The sequence below is a fragment of the Giraffa tippelskirchi genome, chromosome 2 (genome assembly GCF_054371585.1).
Source record: "Giraffa tippelskirchi isolate mGirTip1 chromosome 2, T2T-mGirTip1v1.2.pri, whole genome shotgun sequence".
NCBI classification, from domain to species: domain Eukaryota; kingdom Metazoa; phylum Chordata; class Mammalia; order Artiodactyla; family Giraffidae; genus Giraffa; species Giraffa tippelskirchi.
Window position 1 is genome coordinate 148,812,015 of NC_137276.1, and position 23,641 is coordinate 148,835,655.

Genomic DNA, 23,641 nt, shown 5'->3' on the forward strand with positions numbered 1-23,641 from the left:
ATAGCAAGAAATAATAATACAGAATAATCTGAAGGATCAGTTCAGTTCAGTCGCTCAGTCATGTCCGACTCTTTGCGACCCCATGAATTGTAGCACACCAGGCCTCCCTGTCCATCACCAACTCCCGAAGTTTACTCAAACTCATGTCCATCAAGTCCGTGATGCCATCCAGCCATCTCATCCTCTGTCATCCCCTTCTCCTCCTGCCCTCAATCCTTCCCAGCATCAGGCTCTTTTCAAATGAGTCAACTCTTCGCATGAGGTGGCCAAAGTACTGGAGTTTCAGCTTCAACATCAGTCCTTCCAATGAACACCCAGGACTGATCTCCTTTAGGATGGACTGGTTGGATCTCCTTGCAGTCCAAGGGACTCTCAAGAGTCTTCTCCAACACCACAGTTCAAAAGCGTCAATTCTTTGGTGCTCAGCTTTCTTCACAGTCCAACTCTCACATCCATACATGACTACTGGAAAAACCATAGCCTTGACTAGACGGACCTTTGTTGGCAAAGTAATGTCTCTGCTTTTTAATATGCTGTCTAGGTTGGTCATAACTTTCCTTCCAAGGAGTAAGCGTCATTTAATTTCACGGCTGCAATCACCATCTGCAGTGATTTTGGAGCCCAAAAAAATAAAGTCTGACACTGTTTCCACTGTTTTCCCATTTCCCATGAAGTGATGGGACCAGATGCCATGATCTTAGTTTTCTGAATGTTGAGCTTTAAGCCAACTTTTTCACTCTCCTCTTTCACTTTCAGCAAGAGGCTTTTTAGTTCCTCTTCACTTTCTGCCATAAGGGTGATGTCATCTGCATGTCTGAGGTTATTGATATTTCTCCAGCAATCTTGATTCCAGCTTGTGCTTCTTCCAGCCCAGCGTTTCTCATGATGTATTCTGCATATAAGTTAAATAAGTAGGGTGACAATATACAGCCTTGACGTACTCCTTTTCCTATTTGGAACCAGTCTGTTGTTCCATGTCCAGTTCTAACTGTTGCTTCCTGTCCTGCATACAGGTTTCTCAAGAGACAGGTCAGGTGGTCTGGTATTCCCATTTCTTTCAGAATTTTCCACAGTTTATTATGATCCACACAGTCAAAGGCTTTGGCATAGTCAATAAAGCAGAAATAGATGTTTTTTTCTGGAACTCTCTTGCTTTTTTGATGATCCATCGGATGTTGGCAATTTGATCTCTGGTTCCTCTGCCTTTTCTGAAACCAGCTCGAACATTTGGAAGTTCACGGTTCACGTATTCCTGAAGCCTGGCTTGGAGAATTTTAAGCATTACTTTACTAGCGTGCGAGATGAGTGCAATTGTGCGGTAGTTGAGCATTCCTTGGCATTGCCTTTCTTTGGGATTGGAATGAAAACTGACCTTTTCCAGTCCTGTGGCCACTGCTGAGTTTTCCAAATTTGCTGGCATATTGAGTGCAGCACTTTAACAGCATCAGATTTCAGGATTTGAAATAGCTCAACTGGAATTTCATCACCTCCACTAGTTTTGTTCATAGTGATGCTTCCTAAGGCCCACTTGACTTCACATTCCAAGATGTCTGGCTCTAGGTGAGTGATCACACCATTATTAGTATCTGGGTCTTAAAGATCTTTTTTGTATAGTTCTTCTGTGTATTTTTGCTACCTCTTCTTTTTTTTTTTAATTTTTCTTATCTTTTATTTACTCTTCCCTTCTTAAAGAAGAAAAATTCCACGTTATATTTTTTAACTTTTTTTATTTTAATTAGTTTATTTTCTATTTTTTTTTTTTCTTTTTTCTTTTTTTTTATTTATTTTAGTTGGGGGGATTTTCTATTTTTTAACTTTACAATATTGTATTTGTTTTGCCATACGTTGACATGAATCCACCATGGGTGTACATGTTTTCCCCCTCTAGAACCCCCCTTCCACCTCCCTCCCCATCCCATCCCTCCAGGTCATCCTGGTGCACCAGCCCAGAGCACCCTGTATCATGCATTGAACCTGGACTGGCGATTCGTTTCACATATGATAATTTACATGCTCCCATGCCATTCTCCCATATCATCCCACCCTCGCCCTCTCCCAAAGAGTCCATAATACTGTTCTATTTATCTGTGTCTCTTTTGATGTCTCGCATACAGGGTTATCTTTGCCGATTGACTAAATACCATATATATGTGCTAGTATACTGTATTGGTGTTTTTCTTTCTGGCTCACTTTACTCTGTAGGTCCATACCATTTCTGTCCTTTATGGAGCCCATCTTTGCATGAAATGTTCCCTTGGTATCTCTAATTTTCTTGAAGAGATCTCTAGTCTTTCCCATTCTGTTGTTTTCCTCTATTTCTTTGCACTGATCTCTGAGGAAGGCTTTCTTATCTCTCCTTGCTATATTTTGGAACTCTGCATTCAAATGGGTATATCTTTCCTTTCATCCTTTACTTTTTGATTCTCTTCTTTTCACAGCTATTTGTAAGGCATCCTCAAACAACCATATTGCTTTTTTGCATTTCTTTTCCATGGGGGTGGTCTTGATCCCTGTCTCCTGTACAATGTCACGAACCTCCATCCATAGTTCATCAGGCACTCTGTCTGTCAGATCTAGTCCCTTAAATCTATTTCTCACTTCCACTGTATAATCATAAGGGATTTGATTTAGGTCAAACCTGAATGGTCTAGTGGTTTTCCCTACTTTCTTCAATTTCAGTCTGAATTTGGCAATAAGGAGTTCATGATCTGAGCCACAGTCAGCTCCCGGTCTTGTTTTTGCTGATTGTATAGAGCTTCTTCATCTCTGGCTGCAAAGAATATAATTAATCTGATTTTGGTGTTGACCATCTGGTGATGTCCATGTGTAGAGTTTTCTCTTGTGTTGTTGGAAGAGGGTGTTTGCTATGACCAGTGTGTTCTCTTGGCAAAACTCTATTAGCCTTTGCCCTGCTTCCTTCTGTACTCCAAGGCCAAATCTGCCTGTTACTCCATGTGTTTCTTGACTTCCTACTTTTGAATTCCAGTCCCCTATAATGAAAAGGACATCTTTTTTGGTATTAGTTCTAAAAGGTCTTGTAAGGCTTCATAGAACCATTCAACTTCAGCTTCTTCAGTGTTACTGGTTGGGGCATAGACTTGGATTACCATGATATTGAATGGTTTGCCTTGGAAACAAACAGAGATCATTCTGTCTTTTTGAGATTGCATCCAAGTACTGCATTTCGGACTCTTGTTGACCATGATGGCTACTTCATTTCTTCTAAGGGATTCCTGCCCATGGTAGTTGATATAATGGTCATCTGATGGATAGATAGATACAAAATAGATCCAAAGAAATTTATTAAATATTAAGTAACTGAATTAGCAGTGTAACAGGAGACAATTATACCAAAGCAAATTCATTTCTATTTCAGACATACAAAGATGATGCACTGTTAAACTAATAAGTCCCTAATAGCATCAGTGGTAGTTCAAATAAAAAGTATACATGATCTATCCAATATCTGTTTCTTCACTTAACAGAAGCTTATTTAACAAATATTTATTGAATACTAATTTCAGGTGCTCCACCTGGCAATGGGTATAAAATAGTGAAAAAGATAGGAACTATCTCTTGTTTTAGATAGTTTACATTATAGTGGGAAAGACAGAGTGGTAATCAAGTAATTGTATTATAGAGTTCAAATGGCTTTGTTAGCGAAATACAGGAGATAACTGGGGGCTACAAATCAAAAGTATGTCTCTTGGAAGGCTTGCTGACCAAAGAATAGGAGTTAGCCAGCAAAGAAGGAAAAAAAAGTGTTTTGGGCAGAAGAAATAATTTGTACAAAGATTGCAAATTGAGAGAAAATAGAATACTGCTAGAATGTAGAGGTAAATGGCTGGTGGTTAGAGATAAAGCCTGGAAAGCTAAGCAGGGCCAGATGACCAAGTTCTTTACAAGCCATATTAAAGAGTTCAAATTTTATTCTAAGAGCATTAGAGGCTTAACAGGAGGTGACATAACCAGTTTTGCATTTCAAAAATTCATTTGAGCAGAAGTATGGAAATGAATTGGAGGGGCTCTGCATCAGCAGATAGTTAAAAGTTTATTGATAATACAAAAAAAAGTATAACAGTATTAACTAAGGCAGTAGAAGAGGAAATCCATGGAAGATTTAAGAGATATTTAGGAGGCAGAATTGTGAAGTCTTAGTGATGACTGATTATGGGAGAGGGGAAGGTAGAGGGAAGGGTCAAGAGAATCGGGGGTGGCAGTGCCAGGGTTTGCTGAAAGTTCTCATTTATTGTGTTATCACTTTCTTAAAGTCAATGCTATGCATTTGAACCTGACAAATTTATTCTTAATAATAAAACACCAGAGACATGCCTATGAAAATCTGTAACAAGAGAACAATGCCCGTTATTACTACCATTATTTAATGCTACATTTCAAATGATAGTGTAATAAAGCAGGAAAATGAATAAAAATAACTCCTGGAAGCCAAACAAATATTATCATTATATGTAGATGATATGTCTGCACATAAAGAAAACTTAAGTGACTCAAGAATTAGCAACCTGTACAATTTCAAATTATAAATTGAATTTAAAAAAATCAGTTTCCCATTGTATCATCAAAAACATATTTTTAGAAAATAAAATTAAAAACTTCATTTTCCAAATAAAATTAAAACCTGAAATACCTAAAAACAGGTTTAAGAATTAACCAGTATTGATATGAAAGAAAATATAAAACTTTAATGATTAAACAGGGACTCATATGAAGTTCTTGAATATGGAAACACCAACAGAAAAAGTCAAGTTTCTCAAATTGATTTATAAAGTTTATATAACTTGTTTTAGAGTTAATCTAGAAAGTGTGAGAACAGCCAGGAAAATTTTTGAAATTTTAAAAAAAGAATTCTGATTAGGAATTACACTGCCAGATATGAAAATATATTTTAAAGTCATGATAATTAGAAGTCTGGTACTGTTACATAATTAGATAGCACAGTAGGAGAGATTAGAATGCCTCAAAATATTGCCAATTATATGCCAATTTTAGTATATGGTGAAAGTAGCATTTAAACTAGAGAGAAAAAGATGAGAATGTGATTGAATAGATACATTTATCTCTTCTCCCTATGGAAACTTTTCTAAAATATCAGTAAAACAGTTTTTAAAAAGCATAGAACTACAAGTACACCCAAATGGATCAGAAGAGAAAGCAAAAGGAGATGAGAAATGATACAAGTTTTGGAAAACAAAGCTCAAATGGAGGAATAGTAACTAACTCAGCAAGGGAAGGAAGCTATAAAACCTATGTGCCTGGAGAGAGTGACACTGAAGTGTGATCCAGACAAAGTGGATGGTGGTAAAGTTGAAAACAGGAGGACTGGGGGATATCTATTTCCTGAATCATGGGTCTCCTCCAACATATTTCCCGTAACAGCCAGTCATTTATATACCTCAGGCTGAATAAAAGAGGATTAGTTTCTTGGGAAATTGAGTAGGGGCCCCAACGTCAGTTATTTAGGCTCCATATCTAAAAAGTTATCTTCTTACTTGATTGCTCTAAAATAAAGCCTACTAATTTAAAAGTTCATCTTTCCTCCCCTTTCTGCTAGAAAAACTCCAACCATATTTTTGGAGCCTTTCTCTGAAATGTGCATGGTATATTAGAAAATTAAGCAAAAGCTCCAACAGAGAACAAACAAATAAAACCTTCGGAGGGAACATGACAAAAACAGAAACAACCCTGTAATTTGTATGCTCAGAAATATAAGAGAAGATATTGCATCCATTAAATAGTAACATGATAATATATAAAAGAAAATAACTTTTAGAAATTAAAAAAGTAGAACAAGAACAGACCAACAACAAGAACAACAGCAAATCAATAAAAGGGCTGAAAATAAACCTAAGGAAATGTTTAAAAACAGCAGAACACACAAAAAAAACCAGAGATAGGGTGTACTGAAGATCTAGTCTTGAGAAACAGGTGTGATCATCATAGGCACAGAAGTAGGTCAGTTGTGTAAGAAGGTATGCCAAGAAAGATGAGGAGTAGGACACAGAATAGAGCAGTTCATTTATGGTTGCATGATAGTCTACTGTAGATTAATACTATAAATTTATGTTGCTAAATTATGTTACTCTTGTCAGACCTTAAGGTTTCTCCAGTTTTAAAACTCTTACAAACAATCTTGCTGTAAGCAATGTTGCCCACAAATCATTGCTTACATTTCAGTTTATGTTCTTAGGACAGATATCAGAATTACTTTGAAGTGATGAGGTACTTAGCAAATCAGCTGAATATTTAAATATTTTATTAACTAAATGGGGTGCGATATGGTCAATAAATGAGCCTGACTGATCAGCTCTTTCTAGGGATAATGTACTTGTAAAAATAATATTTTCACAGCTTAGGTTGGGCCTCTTTCAGTTTAGTTCAGTTCAGTCACTCAGTCGTGTCCGACTCTTTGTGACCCCATGAATTGCAGCACGCCAGGCCTCTCTGTCCATCACCAACTCCCGGAGTCTACCCAAACCCATGTCCATCGAGTTGGTGATGCCATCCAACCATCTCATCCTCTGTCGTCCCCTTCTCCTCCTGCCCCCAATCCTACCCAGCATTAGGGTCTTTTCCAATGAGTCAACTCTTCGCATGAGGTGGCCAAAGTATTGGAGTTTCAGCTTCAACATCAGTCCTTCCAATGAACACCCATGACTGATCTCTTTTAGGATGGATTGATTGGATCTCCTTGCAGTCCAACGGACTCTCAAGAGTCTTCTCCAACACCACAGTTCAAAAGCATCAACTCTACGGTGCTCAGCTTTCTTCACCATCCAACTCTCACATCCATACATGACCACTGGAAAAACCATAGCCTTGACTAGATGGACTTTTGTTGGCAAAGTAATGTCTCTGCTTTTAAATATGCTATCTAGGTTGGCCATAACCTTCCTTCCAAGGAGTAAGCGTCTTTTAATTTCATGGCTGCAATCACCATCTGCAGTGACTCTGGAGCCCAAAAAAATAAAGTCTGACACTGTTTCCACTGTTTCCCCATCTATTTGCCATGAAGTGATGGGACCAGATGCCATGATCTTAGTTTTCTGAATGTTGAGCTTCAAGCCAATTTTTTCACTCTCCTCTTTCACTTTCATCAAGAGGCTCTTTAGTTCTTCTTCCCTTTCTGCCCTAAGGGTGGTGTCATCTGCATATCTGAGGTTATTGATATTTCTCCCAGCAATCTTGATTCCAGCTTGTGCTTCCTCCAGCCCAGTGTTTCACATGATGTACTCCACATATAAGTGAAATAAGCACGGTGACAATATACAGCCTTGACGTACTCCTTTTACTAATTGGAACCAATCTGTTGTTCCATGTCCAGTTCTAACTGTCACTTCCTGATCTGCACACAGGTTCTCAAGAGGTAGGTCAGGTGGTCTGGTATTCCCATCTTTTTCAGAATTTTCCACAGTTTATTGTGATCCACACAGTCAAAGGCTTTGGTGTAGTCAATAAAGCAGAAATAGATGTTTTTGGGAACTCTCTTGCTTTTTCGATGATCCAGTGGATGTTGGTAATGTGATCTCTGGTTCCTCTGCCTTTTCTAAAACCAGCTTGAACATCTGGAAGTTCATGGTTCATGTATTGCTGAAGCCTGGCTTGGAGAATTTTGAGCATTACTTTTCCAGAGTATGAGATGAGTGCAATCGTGCACTAGTTTGAGCTTTCTTTGGCATTGCCTTTCTTTGGGATTGGAATGAAAACTGACCTTTTCCAGTCCTGTGGCCACTGCTGAGTTTTCCAAATTTGCTGGCATATTGAGTGCAGCACTTTCACAGCATCAGCTTTCAGGATTTGAAATAGCTCAACTGGAATTTCATCACCTCCACTAGTTTTGTTCATAGTGATGCTTCCTAAGGCCCACTTGACTTCACATTCCAGGATGTCTGGCTCTAGGTGAGTGATCACACCATCGTGATTATGTGGGTTGTGAACATCTTTTTTTGTATAGTTCTTCTGTGTATTCTTGCCATCTCTCCTTAATATCTTCTGCTTCTGTTAGGTCCATACAATTACTGTCCTTTATCGAGCTCATCTTTGCACAAAATGTTACCTTGATAGCTCTAATTTTCTTGAAGAGATCTCTGGTCTTTCCCATTCTGTTGTTTTCCTCTATTTCTTTGCACTGATCTCTGAGGAAGGCTTTCTTATCTCTCCTTGTTATTCTTTGGAACTCTGCATTCAAATGGGTATATCTTTCCTTTTATCCTCTGCTTTTTGCATCTCTTATTTTCAAAGCTATCTGTAAGGCGTCCTCAGACAGCCATTTTGCTTTTTTGCATTTCTTTTTCTTGGGGATGGTCTTGTCCCTGTCTTCTGTACAATGTCACAAACCTCCATCCATAGTTAATCAGGCACTCTGTCTGTCAGATCTAGTCCCTTAAATCTATTTCTCACTTCCACTGTATAATCATAAGGGATTTGATTTAGGTCATATCTGAATGGTCTAGTGGTTTTCCCCACTTTCTTCAATTTAAGTCTGAATTTGGCAATAAGGAGTTCATGATCTGAGCCACAGTCAGCTCCCGGTCTTGTTTTTCCTGACTGTATAGAGCTTCTCCATCTTTGGCTGCAAAGAATATAATCAATCTGATTTTGGTGTAGGCCATCTTGTGATGTCCATGTGTAGAGTTTTCTCTTGTGTTGTTGGAAGAGGGTGTTTGCTATGACCAGTGCGTTCTCTTGGCAAAACTGTTAGCCTTTGCCCTGCTTCATTTTGTACTCCAAGGCCAAATTTGCCTGTTACGCCATGTGTTTCTTGACTTCCTACTTTTGCATTCCAGTCCCCTATAATGAAAAGGACATCTTTAGTTCTAGAAGGTCTTGTAGGTCTTCATATAACTGTTCCACTTCAGCTTCTTGAGTGTTACTGGTCAGGCCATAGACTTGGTTTTCCATGATATTGAATGGTTTGCCTTGGAAATGAACAGAGACAATTACCCAGTGAAAGATACTGTATTGCTCTCTTCCCATAATACTCATCTTTCCTTTATTCACCTGTGTCCAGATCTCATTACACTTTGGCTAAAGGTGCTTTGTTACTCTTTGTTATTCTTTCTTCAAGGTAGCATGGGAAGATGCATGAGCTTCAGATTTACAAAAGCCTGAGGATGTTATTTAGTTCTTCCACTTATTTGATGGTGTTCCAATTATTTACTGCCGAAAAACAAACCACCTCATTGAAGTGCAACTTAGGGTTTGGCAGGGACAGTTTGTCTCTGCTCCACTTAAAATCCACTGGCCTGGCTGAAAGACTGTGGGCTGGAGTCATCTGAAGCAGGGTTTCTCTATCTCAGTACTGTTGTTGTTTGGGTTGAACATTCTTTGTTGTAGGGGACTGTGTATTGTAGAATATCTAGCAGTATTCTGGTCCACTACTTACTAGCTGTTAGCAGCACTCCCTTTCAAGTTGTAACAATCAAACATATCTCCCCAATATGTCAAATGTTCCCTTCTAAAGGAGTAGGGTGGCAACATTGTTCATGTGAGAACCAATGTACTCGCTTCCACATATGTGGTAGTTGACGGTGGCTATTGACTGAGGTTTTAGGGGAGACTAATATGTAGGCTGGAACACCTACACAAGATCTCTTCAAAGTAATGTGCTTTCTCAGTATGTGGTAGCTGATTTCCAAGGGCAAGTATCAAGGTGGGGCTAGGAAAGTCATATTGCTTTTTACAACATAGCACTGGATGTTACACAGCTTCATTTCTGTTGCATCTGTTCAACTGAGCAGCAATAAGCCCATTCTCAATTTCAAGTGGAGGAAAAATAAATTCTACCTTTTGATGAGCGTCTCTGACATACATATAATTGTTGATATTATATATTTGTGGTGGTGTTGGAGAAGACTCTTGAGAGTCTCTTGGACTGCAAGGAGACCCAGTCAGTCCATCCTAAAGGAAATCAGGCCTGAATATTCATTGGAAAGACTGATGCTGAAGCTAAAATTCCAATAGTTTGGCCACCTGATGAAAGAATTGACTCACTAGAAAAGACCCTGATGCTGGGAAAGATTGAAGGTGGGAGGAGAAGGGGACGACAGAGGATGAGATGGTTGGATGGCATCACTGACTCAACGTACATGAGTTTGAGTAAACTCCAAGAGTTGGTGATGGACAGGGAGGCCTTGGCATGCTGCAGTCCACGGGGTCACAAAGAGTCAGACACGAGTGAGAGACTGAACTGACCTGAACTGAACCCTGTCTAGGGCTTCCTAGGTGGCGCTAGTGGTAAAGAATTCACCTGCCAATGCAGGAGACATGAGATACGGGTTCGAGTCCTGGGTCGGGAAGATCCCCTGGAGGAAGGAGTGATAACCCACTCCAGTGTTCTTTCCTGGAGAATGCCATGGACAGAGGAGCCTGGTGGGCTATAGTCTAACACTCCAGGCTTCCCTGTCATCACCAAGTCTCAGAACTTGCTCAAACTCATGTCCATTGATTGGGTGATGCCATTCAACCAACTCATTCTCTGTTGCCTCTCTCTCCTCCTGCCTTCAATCTTTCCCAGCATCAGGGTCTTTTCCAATGACTTGGCTCTTCACATCAAGTATTGGAGCTTCAGCTTCAGTATCAGTTCTTCCAATGAATATTCAAAGTTGATTTCCTTTAGGATTGGCTGGTTTGATCTTCCTGCTGGCCAAGGGACTCTCAAAAGTCTTCTCCAACACCACAGTTTATAAGCATCAATATATTATTATTTATAATATATATTTATATTGTAATGAAAGCTCTAATTCCTAAGGCTTCCAGTGTGGTAACTAACCTCAACTATTCCTGAACTGCAGGGTAATGGAAAGGTTTTAAGAACTCCTGTATTATTTTAAGAATTGGGTATTCAGGAGAAAGCAGCAACAACTACAAAAGTGAAAATGTTTGTCTTGGGTTGCATGAATGCAATTGGTTTTCATCAAGATTGAGCTCATCTATTTGAAGGCACACCTTGTTCCAAAATCTAAGCACAGCTTTCCTGGGGCTACTTGATCTTTATCAGGTTTTTCTTCCACAGAAGCCTGCTCTTGCTGAGCATCTTCATTGCCTTCTGGGAAAAGATGTTCTATAGCATAGTCCTCACCAACCAGAGAATGCTCCCTGGAATAGCAAGTAGTAACTGATGTCTGAGTCTTTGTGCTGATACATTATGATAAAAACAAGCAATCTTCCTGCCTCCCTGCTTCACCTTTTTAAAACTGGGTCTAGTCACAAAATATGAGATGGCAGAAATATTAACTGCTTAATTAAGATCAAAGTCACTTAATGGTACAACAGGAAAAACTGGCCAAATAAAATAGAGTCTTTGCTATTTGTAGAGAAGACTCCTTGGCAGCAGGGAAGGAGAGCAATAAGGTCTTGCTCTTGGCTTCAATAGGATTGTTCAACTCAATAGGATTCTTAACATTTCACCAAGTTAATTCTGCCCTGGGGTTCTAATTGATAGAAATTCATTTCAAAATAAAGAAAGTAAAAATAATCCTGTTTCTAAAAGAGATATATATTGCAACATTATATATAGTTGATAACAATGTAAAAATCCAGAAAGAGAGTAATTACTATGGAAAGTGGTCTATTTACTGGATGGAATATTGTATATTAAAATATTTGTTATAAAAAGCAGGAAATATGTTTGGGTATAATGCTAAATGAATTTAAGGATATCTAAAATTATATGAATATTATAATTATTTGTTCCAATATTGAAAAAATTCCACAACAAATACAATAATAATACATAATAAAATTCAAATAGATTCATATAATCTCATTAAAATAAAAAAACTCTAAGAAGTAATAATACCTCTTTACAACTCTAATTTTATTCATTTCTAGATGTAATCATTGTTAACAACATGGTGCATTTCCATTCTCATTATCTATACATTTCCATGTTTCATTTTTTAAGTAATGAGATTATATTAAATCTGTTGTTCTATAACATGCTTTTATTACTTAATGATATTTATTAGAAACCTTTTCCATAACTGACATTGCTATTACTATTCTTGCATCGCATTTTTAAACATCTACTGATGTTTATTCCCCAGGATGAACATGTTGTAATGCATTTAACCATTTTTACTGATAAAAATTCAGATGATATTTGTTTTTTTTAAATTCTACAAAAAATGATTCAATGAGCAGTTACATACATATTTTTTGCATCTGTCTGAATATTTCTGAAGGATGATACCTTAAAATATAATTTTAATAGATACAGCAAATTGCCCCATAACCTTTTTCCATTATGTACTTCAATAAGTGGAATATAGCTGTGCCTGTATCTTTTGAATTTTTGCCAATAAATGATGCCTCATTGTTTTAATTTCAATTTTCCCGATTACCAGCAAGGCATGCTTATTGCCCATTTATATTTCTTCTATGAATTGCCTGTTTGCATCCTTTATGAATTTTATTTCAATGAGAAAAAAGTAATGAAATGATGAAAAGAAATATATAAAGATATTTATAGTAATTGTATTAGAGAGTAGAACTGTAGGTAATTTTTTCTCTCCTATAATTTAAAAAATGTTTATGTAGTTACAATAAAAGTGTTTTTTGTTGTGTTGTTTATTTTTTAGTGAAAGGAAAAGTCATAAGTACTCTGTGCCTGTTCCTTCCAAAGTCTCTGTGGACTGTTCACTAAAAATAAACCTATGCCCTAATTGGCCATGGGAAAAAAAGCTAGAGCAGTTTGTTTACTGTTTGAGGCTTCATGCTTTTAAGAAGCTTAAAAATCAGTACTGGTTGTTGGTTCTCAACCTTCTGCTATAGTGGATCCCAGATTCTATTATGTTATCTCCACTGAAAATTTGGCATCATCATGCTTTTAGCTGGTAAAATTGCATAAATTAATCTCACAAGAAATGGCTGAAAGAATCAGTGATAACGATGAATGATCTTCTCATAAAGAACATATTTTACAGTGAGAAATGATTTATTATTTCATGAAATTGTCATTTGTCCCTTATCTACTCTAGATAAAACACATCTGAGAACTACAGCAACTCTGTTTGGTGATCCTTAACAAAGTCTGATATTGAAGAATGTAATGGGATGAAGTACATGCTAACCTCCAGTTCCCATATTGATTTTAATTCTTTCCATATTGATCTTTGCTCATACAGGAGGGCAGGAGGAAGCTACAGATATTTCTGGGAACGGATGACAAAGCTTGGAGTCGGGGAGAGGACTGAAGCAAGGACCCTGGTTACCAGGCTCTTTGCAGTGATCTGAACATGAGGTGGCAACAAACTCAAAGTGGATTTAAGTGAGGAAGATCCAACACCAGGAGTTGGGTTTTACAGTTGAATAAGCATGGGTTCAAATCCTGACTTGGTCTCTTTCTAGGTGTGAGAATTTAAGCAAGTAATAGCTATTTTAGTATTAGCATTTTTTTCCAACCTAAAACGGGGACAAGAATATAATCGGCCCATGAGAGTTATGAGAATTAAATGAGATAAAGGTATGTAAAGTGTTTTAAACAGCATGTGGTATAAAGATACTGCTCAATAAATAGTGGTGCAACATTGATCTCATTTTATTTTTTTAAGTTTAGTAAAGCCAGAATCATGGTAGGGATCCAATCATGGAGACTTGTGTTGAAGTTTGGAATCCATGCCCTGGAGGGCTTGAGGTAACTATTGTCTTAGACTATTATTACCTTTGTTCCATGCTTGCTCCTTGATTCCTGCTAGTTCCTCAATGATTCAGAATCTGTACAGGTTCACAGATGTTTAAGATGAAACATTAAACTATTTGGCTTATGTCTGTTTAAATTCCTCTAGTCTAAAGGCAGGACTGGCTTCAGATCTTTGAGTAAGGGTAAAATGGACCCCTAGGGGTCTCAGAAGGGAAGGATGGGGAGCCAGGCTGGAAAGTACTGACAAGAGATGGTCTGAGAGGCATTCTGAAGGAGAATAAAACATCTTAGGGATAAGTGAAGGAGTGAAGAGGGTTGAAAATGTTTTGGCTTGAAAGAGATGGAGTAGTAGAGATTAGGACTCTCACTATATAATTCTTCATAAATTCTATAGCTCAAAGAATTGGACTTGCAGTCAAAGCAAGTGTAGTGCATCTGGTTTACCATGCTATAACTCTTAATACTTCTGCTTCCTATTTGATCACTTCTTTTTTTGGGGGGAAAGACCTCTCTCTGTTCCTTCTCTTCACTTCACTTAAAATGCATTTACATAAATGACATCCATAGTAACCAATGATTTGTTGGCTCATTCAGTAAGGAATCTGCCTGCCATGTGGGAGTCTGGGTTCGATTCCTGGGTTGGGCAGATCCCCTGGAGAAGGAAATGGCAACTCATCCCAGTATTTTTGCCCAAAGAATTCCATGGACAGAGGAGCCTGATGGGCTACAGACCGTAGGGTCGCAAAGGGTTGGACATGACTGAGCAACTAACACATGCTATGATTTTTACAAATTGTTCCCAACATAAACTATTTCAGAAAGAGGTTATATTTTTTATTTATTTATTTTTTTTTAGCACAAACTACTTTTGTAGAAAAGTTGTCTGCAAGTGATCTCCTGCTTATACAAGGTGTCTCCAAATGATTACATTTCTGATGCGGATGACTAATAAGGAGTTAATAAGTGAAATATACAAACAGTTCACACAACTCAACATAAAAAAATGCCAATTAAAAAATGAGCAAAAGACCTAAATAAACACTTTTTCAAAGAAGATATACAGATAGTCAACAGGCATAAGAAAAGATTCTCTATATCACTAATCAGCGAGAAATTCAGTTCAAAACCACAGTGAGATATTATCTTACACCTGTCAGAATGAATATCATCAAAATGTTGGTTAGAACATAGAGAAAAGGGAACACTTGTACCCTGTTGGTGGGATAAGTCAGTGGAACTACCATGGAAAACAGTGCATAAGTTTTTCAAACAACAACAAAAGAACTACCATATGATCCAGCAAACTACACCTGGGTACATATCTGAAGAGAACAAAAACACTAATTCAAAAAGATATGCCAGTGTTCACTGTGGCATTATTTACATAGCCAAGATATGGAAGCAACCTAAGGGGCCATCAGCAGATGAATGGATAAAAAATGATATATATATATAAATGATATAAATGTATCATATATATCATAATGTATATATAAACACACACAAAAAACAGAATACTATTCTACCATAAAAAGGAATGAAATTTTTCCATTTGAAAAATCATGGATGGACCTGGAAGGTATTATTCTAAGTGAATTGAGTCAGACAGAGAAAGACAAATACTGTTTGCTTTTACTTATATATGGAATCTAAAAAATACAACAAACTAGTCAATATGAGAAAATGTAAAAGACTTACAGATATAGAGAGCAAACTAGTGGTTATCAGTTGGGAGAGGGAATAAGGAGCAGCAAGATGGGGTAGGGGATTAAGAGAAAAGTAAAGGGACAGTGGTTCATTGAAGTATCTTCCTGGAATGTCAATTTTACTATACTCTTTAGATGAAGACTTTTATACTCAATAAGCATCTATGTGCAAATGTCTAGATTCATCACCATGGAGTAAAAACTATGTCATCCTATATCAGAACCCCAGAGTATCATAACCCTGGGATCACCACCTGCTAACTCTATCAGGATGTTCAGGCTTTTCTAGTGGCTCTTGATATGTTTGAGGGTCTCAAGGGGTTCCCTTGACTTCAGAGGGAGTGTCCTATCTGCTCTAATCTTTCACTAGCCAATGCGAATCTCAGATGTTTTCTCTTGAGGGTGGAGATCAATGCAAACATGGCCCTAGAAGCTGAATATGTAAGAACCTGGTTAGAATGTGTGACTGCTGCTACCCAGCCTTAGCATGGATGCCTAGTTCAGCTGCTTTCTGTCTGTCTGAGCCAAATTATTCTGCAGCCCAGCACTCTATAGATTTCTTATTTAGGAGAGGGGTGCTACTCTCTTCTACACTGATTCATCCAAGCATCTCCAGGTTCTTCTCAGAGTCTAAGGTCTTTCACCTCGTGTAAAAGGAACCTTTGATCTCTCTCCAGGCATGTCCCATATCACTTACAGACAGGTGTCTGGCCATGGGCAGCTTCCGTCCCATTACTGGAGCTTATTCAAGTCTTCTTCAAATAACTGGCATGATCTCCTTAACCAACTTACAGTACAAATACAGACACACTTTACAAATATGTATACTTTTTGTTTTTTAAATCAATTGTTCATGTTCTGCAACCTTCCTCTAATTCATTCAACAATTATAGGGCCTACTCCGTCCATAGGGATTAGTCCCATCTTCAAATGCCAAGAAAATAAATGTAAAAACCCAATTAACTTATCAGAACCATTGGTTGAACTGCCAATCTTCAACCAATGTTGCTGTGGGATTCTAATCTCACAGGTGCTTGTGCAGGCACAGTGATACGCTTGCTGGTATAGTGTGCAATGGTGTCCTGTGCTTGGCTCCCAAAGTTATTGCTGTCTTAGTTTGTGCTTCTAAAATCATCCACTTCTCCCCTAAATATGACCCCATGCCTGGTAGATGAATTTGGACTAGCTTTCAAGTTACAAAAATGTCTGGGCCCAATTCACCTTCCTTTTATCCTCATGGTAAATTACTTTCGGATAACAGGGCAACTGGTAGGTTTCCCAAGCAGCTGATGCTGGGAAAGATTGAAAGCAAAAGGAGAAGGGGGTGGCAGAGGATAAGATGGTTAGATAGCATCACCGACTCAATGGACATAATTTGAGCAAACTCTGAGAGATAGTGGAGGACAGAGAAACCTGGAATGCTACAGTCCATGGGCTTCCTGGTGGCTCAGATGGTAAAGAATACACCTGTAATGCAGGAGACCTGTGTTTGATCCCTGGGTTGGGAAGATCCCCTGCAGAAGGAAATGGCAACCTATTCCAAAATTCTTACCTGGAGAATTCTATGGACAGAGGAGTCTGGCGGGCTACAGTCCATGGGGTTGCAAAGAGTTGGACACGACTGAGCAACTAATGCTTTCACTTTCACAGGGTTGCAAAGAGTTGGACACCACTAAGCAACTGAACAACAACAGGGCTTTGTTGGGGCTACCTCAACCCAACAAATTTTTAAAATAATTTTGAACATCAAAACCAGAAAGGGCTCATTAGTTTTTCAGGAAATCTTTAAACTTATTCAGTTTGGCTCTGCCCAAAAAGTTTTGCATATTGAAGGATATTATGATGACAAGGAAACTTTATTAAGCATATGTCACCTCTGACTCAGGAGAAATGTGCTAAATCACATTAGGTGTCCCAATCTTCCAATCTAAGGATATCTAAGGATAGCTTTCAATTCTGAGTGCAGCTGATTCCTGCCTCAGAAAGGGAACAAAATTTCACTTTATTTAATATCTAGCTCCCTACTTCATACTCTTACCTTTTCAGTACAACAGATAGTGAGAACACAGCTTTTTCTTTTCCCCAGAAGAAAAAGCCCACATCTAAACTCTGTTATTTCTAAATTCTGAGTTAATTTATCTTATCCATGGTTACCTGATTATACATAGATGTCTTATGGATTTTCAAGTAAAACTCCTCTTATTATTTATAGATAAAACATGAAATGACAACAGTATTTTAAGTTTAAGGTGAGTAGTTATGGGTTGAACTCCCATATTCATGGCATTTAGGGGTACTTTGGAGGGAAAGTTGAGAACACTCCTAGGGCTCCAAGGGCATACACATTGTTAGACCACAAGAAACACTTTTAGGTCCAAAGTTTTGAATTCCCATGTTATATAATATGCATTAATAAAATATACACTATTACTTTTCTGCAAGAGTGGTTAGTGTAACCTGAACTCTTATAAATGTACAAGATTATCAGACTTTACAAAGGAGTCAAGCAGAAACAAATGCAACCAGTCAGAATTCAGTAACGGCTCTATTACAATACATTCATATATGAAGAGTTTCTGTCAAACTAAACTATAGTGATGGTTGATATTATACTGCATAAGATACTGCATAAACTGCTAATAGAGCAATTTTGAAGGTTAAAATATTGAATAATTAAAAACTAAGAAGATTTTACTCTGAACAAAAATGTTGATGACTATGAGAATAAAATAAAATGGAGAAGTCTAAGGTGAGAATATAGTGAATATTAGAGTATGTTTCCAATTTTGCAACATGACAAAGGGGGCAGTTTGGAGAACATAACTGGCCTCCCCTTCCCTAAACTTCAGCTCTAGACACCATTTAGTGTTTGATCCACACTGGTGGAGTATTGGCCAAATCCTCTGATTGACATATTTACTTTAGCTACCACAGTATTGTAAACATTTTCAATAAACTGCCAACATTAAAAAAATGTGCAACTTAAAAAGAGATAAATTCCCGAGTTTCTTCTTAAAAAAAAAGAAAAAAGAATTGGTAAAAAATTTCTTCAAAGAAGATATATGGATGGCTAACAAATGCATGAAAAAATGCTCAACACTGCTCATTATTAGAGAAATGCAAATCTAAATTACAATGAGATATTACCTCATACTGGTCAGAATGGCCACCATCAAAAATCTACAAACAATAAGTGCTGGAGAGGTTGTGGAGAAAAGGGAACCCCTTGCACTGCTGATGGGAATGTAAATTGATACAGCCACTATGGAGAATAGTATGGCAATTCCTTAAAAAGCTAGGAATAAAACCACCATATGACCCACTAATCCCATTACTAGGCATATACCCTGAGGAAACCAAAGTTGAAAAATATACATGTATCCCAATGTTCTTTGCAGCTTTATTTACAATAGATAGGACATGGAAGCAACCTAGATGTCCATCGACAGATGAATGGATAAAGAAGCTGTAGTACATATATACAGTGGAATATTACTCAGCCACAAAAGGAATGCATTTGAGTTAATCCTAAGGAGATGAATGAACATAGAACCTATTATACAGAGTAAAGTAAGTCAGAAAGTGGAAAACAAATATTGTATACTAACACATATATATGGAATCTAGAAAGATGGTACTGGTGAAACTATTTGCAGAGCAGCAATGGAGACACAGACAGTGAGAACAGACTTCTACATATGGCTGGTGGGGAGGAAGGAGAAGGTGGGATGTATGGAGAGAGCAAAATAGACAGCCATATATAAAATAGATAGCCAATGGGAATTTGCTCTATGACTCAAGGAACTCAAGCTGGGGCTTGGTGACAACCTAGAGGGGTGGGATGGGTGGGGAGATGGGAGGGCTGTTCAAGTGGTGGTGCCATGGGTCAACCTATGGCTGATTCATGTTGATTTTTGGTAGAAATCAACACAATAGTATAAAGCAATTATCCTTCAATTAAAAATAAATAAATTTTAAAAATGTGCAGCTTAAAAAAAGAGAAATTCCTGAGTTTCTTTTTAAAAAAAAGAAAAAAAAAGAATTGGTAAAAATTCTGTGTGGCATATAACGCCATTAGGACCACCATTCTTCATGAATAAAGGAGATTCCATCTGTATGGATTCTAAGTTGATGATGGTACCTAGAGCTGCACAGTATTTTGGTCCTCAACTCCTCTTCTAGCATTTACGTTACCTAGGCAATCCATAGTTAAGGATTCTACATGCTATAAACCATGTACAGTAATCAGTATTACTCTTCCTTTCCCTATGGAAATGGAAATCATCAATGTCTAAATGGAACTCATGCAAGATAACAAAAGAGGTTATAAGACTCACCACAGAGATGTTTCAGAGTTGGTCAAAATAAACACAGAGGAATAGTCATGATGAAAAATCACAGTTGTCTAGCAACAGATATTATTCCAAATCCAGGAAAATAGTTGAACTCTAAGGAGTCTGTCTGTACAGAAAGGGAATTAACACCAGGATTAAGTGCAGGGAGAAATCTCTAATTCTGAGAAACAAGGCAGGATTCTCTTATCCTTGTAGAAGTTGGGAATTGAGCAGGCAACCAAAGTTGAGGTTCAGTTGCTGGTACTGCTCTGTGTGCTAGAAACCTTGTTATGCATCAGTGTGAAACCAATATCAAGGCAAATCTGGTACTAAGTTCTCTAACTGGAAATCTTGGGTTTGCTGAATTATATTCCTGAATAGGAATGTGGCTGGTCAAATTCAGGAGAGGAGGTTACATACACAAACACATTGAGCTCTACATGGTGATTAAGTTTACTCAGCCATGGGGGTTGGATTGATAAGAGACAAAGGGTCTAAAAAACTATTAGAATCAGGCTAAAAGAAAGTGCTGATGACTCTAAATGCCCTGAAATAAACTGTTAGAGAAGAAAGGCCAACATTCTCTAATTCAATCAGAGGGTTGAGTGATTTCTTATCACTTAATACATTCCTTCATATCCATACTGAGTCAGTCCTCCTGAATTAAATATAGAATCATGGGTCTCTATATCTGTAAGTCTATTTCTGCTTTGCAAATAAGTTCATCTCTACAATTTTTCTAGATTCCACATATAAATGATATTATACGATAATTGTTTTTCTCTTTCTGACTTACTTCATCCTGTATGACAATCTCTAGATCCTTATGGCAACCAAGGGAGAAAAGGAGGTAGGATGAATTGGGAGATTGGGAATGACATATATACACAATCAGGTATAAAATAGATAATTAATGAGAACATACTGTATAGCACAGGAAACTTTACACAATGCTCTGGGTGATTAAATGGGAAGGAAATCTAAAAATGAGGGGATATATGTATACATATGACTGATTCACTATGTTATACAGCAAGAAATTAACACAATGTTGTAAAGCAACTATATGCCAATAAAAACTGATGTAAAGAATAAATGAATATAGAACCATAGGTCAAGGATTTTCAAAAGATTTAAAAAAATTTTTCCAATCCAGAATTAATCATCCTTCTTTATTAGGCAAACAAGAATCTGTCCAGATGCTATCCTGTCTGTGCCCACACTTTGCTAGGAATTATGAAACTAGATTCAGTGTCACACAAATGTGGTGAGAAGATGGCACAGCATGGCAGCACCTTGCTGGCCAATTGAGAAGGCAATTCTCTCTGGGCATATGCACATTACAATCTTAGCCATAGCTCTACCATCTGGTACTGATCTTACAGTTGCATTTCCTAAACACTCAGCAAAATGATGAATGAGACTGTGATTCTTTCCTTGTCAACTAATTACTTTATGGAAGTCACCAGTTACTTCTACACTCATCCAAGTGATGTTCCAGGACATGGCATGACCAATTAGAATGAACCGGACAGTGTAAAAAGGACCAGGTCCTAAAATTGGGGCAGAGAAAAAAAATAGCCCTGAATTACATCTACATAACTGATTATTCCAGCATAGTTTTAAAAAATAGTGGAAACTATTATTACTCTCACCTATTATTGACCACATACTAAATTTCCATTAATACTCCACATCTCATTTAAATAGTAATGGCACCAGACTACTTATCTGAAGAATTTTATGGGTTTAGCAATCTGGTTATAGGGGATTGGGAGTGGGGGTGGAATATGTCCTTTTGTCATTTGCGAAAGTTTTATCTAAAAACAAGAAATGAGGTAAAAAATTGGGCAGCATGTTGTTTTTCCACTATCTTATGAGGGCACTGTTTAACAGATGCACCCTAAGATATTTAGGAGAAAATATTTTGTCCAGACTTAGTGAAGATACATGTTACGTGTTAATTTATAGATGTTGGGTAGAAATGCAAATAATTTCTGCTCATTTGCAAAGATAACACTAGGAGTTATAGTTCATTGTCTTGTAGGCATTTTGTATCTATTAGCAAATTCATTTTAATCACTCTTTTGTGTTATTGACTGTGTAACTCTATTTTTAAATCGTCTTTGTACCAGCCTCACAATCTTGCTGATTTTCTTATTACTTATCAAATTGATAAAAAATATTTGATGATATGAAGTCTATATTTACATTAGAATCATATTCTTAACTTTTGGTAAATGAAAACACATCTTCTGGAGAAATGGCCATTGCTGCCGTTGTTGGGACCAAGCAACAGCTGCAGTCCTGCCAAATATTACTAAAACTGCCACAGATTCTTCTGTATCCCAAAGCTGACGGCTGCTGCAGCTGAATGCACTACTAGAAGCAGAAAAACAATAGCTTCTCTCTTCTGCCCAACTTTCCAGCCCTTTGCAGAGCCAGCAGAGCCTCCTTTTGCACAAGGTAACCAAAAGAAGATTGGCCAGAGTCCAGAAAGTTTGTAGATTTCTTGCTAATTATGTGATTTCGCTGGATGGCATCACTGACTTGATGGACATGGGTTTGGGTAGACTCCGGGAGTTGGTGATGGACAGGGAAGCCTGGTGTGCTGCAATTCATGGGGTCGCAAAGAGTCAGATATGACTGAGCGACTGAACTGAACTGACTGAACTGATGATATTTGGAAGAAGATGAAAGGGAAGATATGGAATTGAGAACTAAAAGGCAAATAACTGAAACAAGAACAAATCAACGTAGATGGAAGGGGGCACTAAAAATACCCCCTATATTATCTATAAGTACATGGAAGGCACATTAATTATAAATCTTATTTATAAGAAATACAAGTGCAGAGAAGTTAAGTAACTCACCCAGAATCACACAGCTGTTATGTGTCAGAACTGGGATTTGAATGTAGGTTTAATTCTAAGATTGACTATTTTCCCATTAGGCTATATTGCCTCCACCTTACAAGGTGGGAGACAAAGAAGAACAGTTTGTAGTTCAATAGGGCAGTAAGTATTGAGAAGATTATAAACAAAAACTGATGGAGCCAGGGTGATAGAAATCCAGGAATGAGCAATATTTGGAAATCTGAGCAAGCAGGCAAAAATTTGTGGCCCTTAAGACATCCTAATCCACCATTCCAAAACTGATTCCAGTTCCAGACTTTAGAGGACTTAAGGAAAAATGAAGGGGAAAAGATGAGGTATAAATTATTACATAGAAATTCAGTCACAGAACAAGTCAAGAATTCTTTATTAGCTAAGTCAAAGGATCAAGATTAGAAAGCTATAGGGTCCAGGCTACAAGATTTCGTTAACTAACTGAAGTCTGTACTGGAAATTCCAGGAGATATCATAATTGCATCTTAGATGGTTATTTTTTCCCTCCCTGTCATCATTCTATAGTGATTAAGGATAGGATAGCCACAGGACTGGAAAAGGTCAGTTTTCATTCCAATCCCAAAGAAAGGCAATGCCAAAGAATGCTCAAACTACTGCACAATTGCACTCATCTCACTTGCTAGTAAAGTAATGCTTAAAATTCTCTAAGCCAGGCTTTAGCAATACATGAACCGTTAACTTCCAGATGTTCAAGCTGGTTTTAGAAAAGGCAGAGGAACCAGAGATCAAATTGCCAACATCTGATGGATCATCGAAAAAGCAACAGAGTTCCAGAAAAAAACATCTATTTCTGCTTTATTGACTGTGCCAAAGCCTTTGACTGTGTGGATCACAATAAACTGTGGAAAATTCTAAAAGAGATGGGCATACCAGACCACCTGACCTGCCTCTTGAGAAACCTGCATGCAGGTCAGGAAGCAACAGTTAGAACTGGACATGGAACAACAGACTGGTTCCAAATAGGAAAAGGAGTACGTCAAGGCTGTATATTGTCACCCTGCTTCTTTAACTTATACGCAGAGGGCATCATGA

The 23,641-nt window shown here is 37.7% G+C and overlaps 1 protein-coding gene across 14 annotated transcripts in view; it reads right to left on the reverse strand.

Moving 5' to 3' along the window:
• Positions 1-23,641, reverse strand: part of PEX5L (peroxisomal biogenesis factor 5 like) — an 817,344-nt gene that overhangs the window by 393,384 nt on the left and 400,319 nt on the right. Inside the window, exon 6 of one of the 14 annotated variants that reach the window (XR_014077147.1) lies at positions 2,316-3,262. The exons of the other annotated variants lie outside the window; for them this stretch is intronic. The gene's annotated coding sequence lies outside the window, so the exon portion shown is untranslated. Of the gene's footprint in view, positions 1-2,315; positions 3,263-23,641 lie in introns of those variants that run through there. 14 annotated transcript variants of the gene reach the window in all.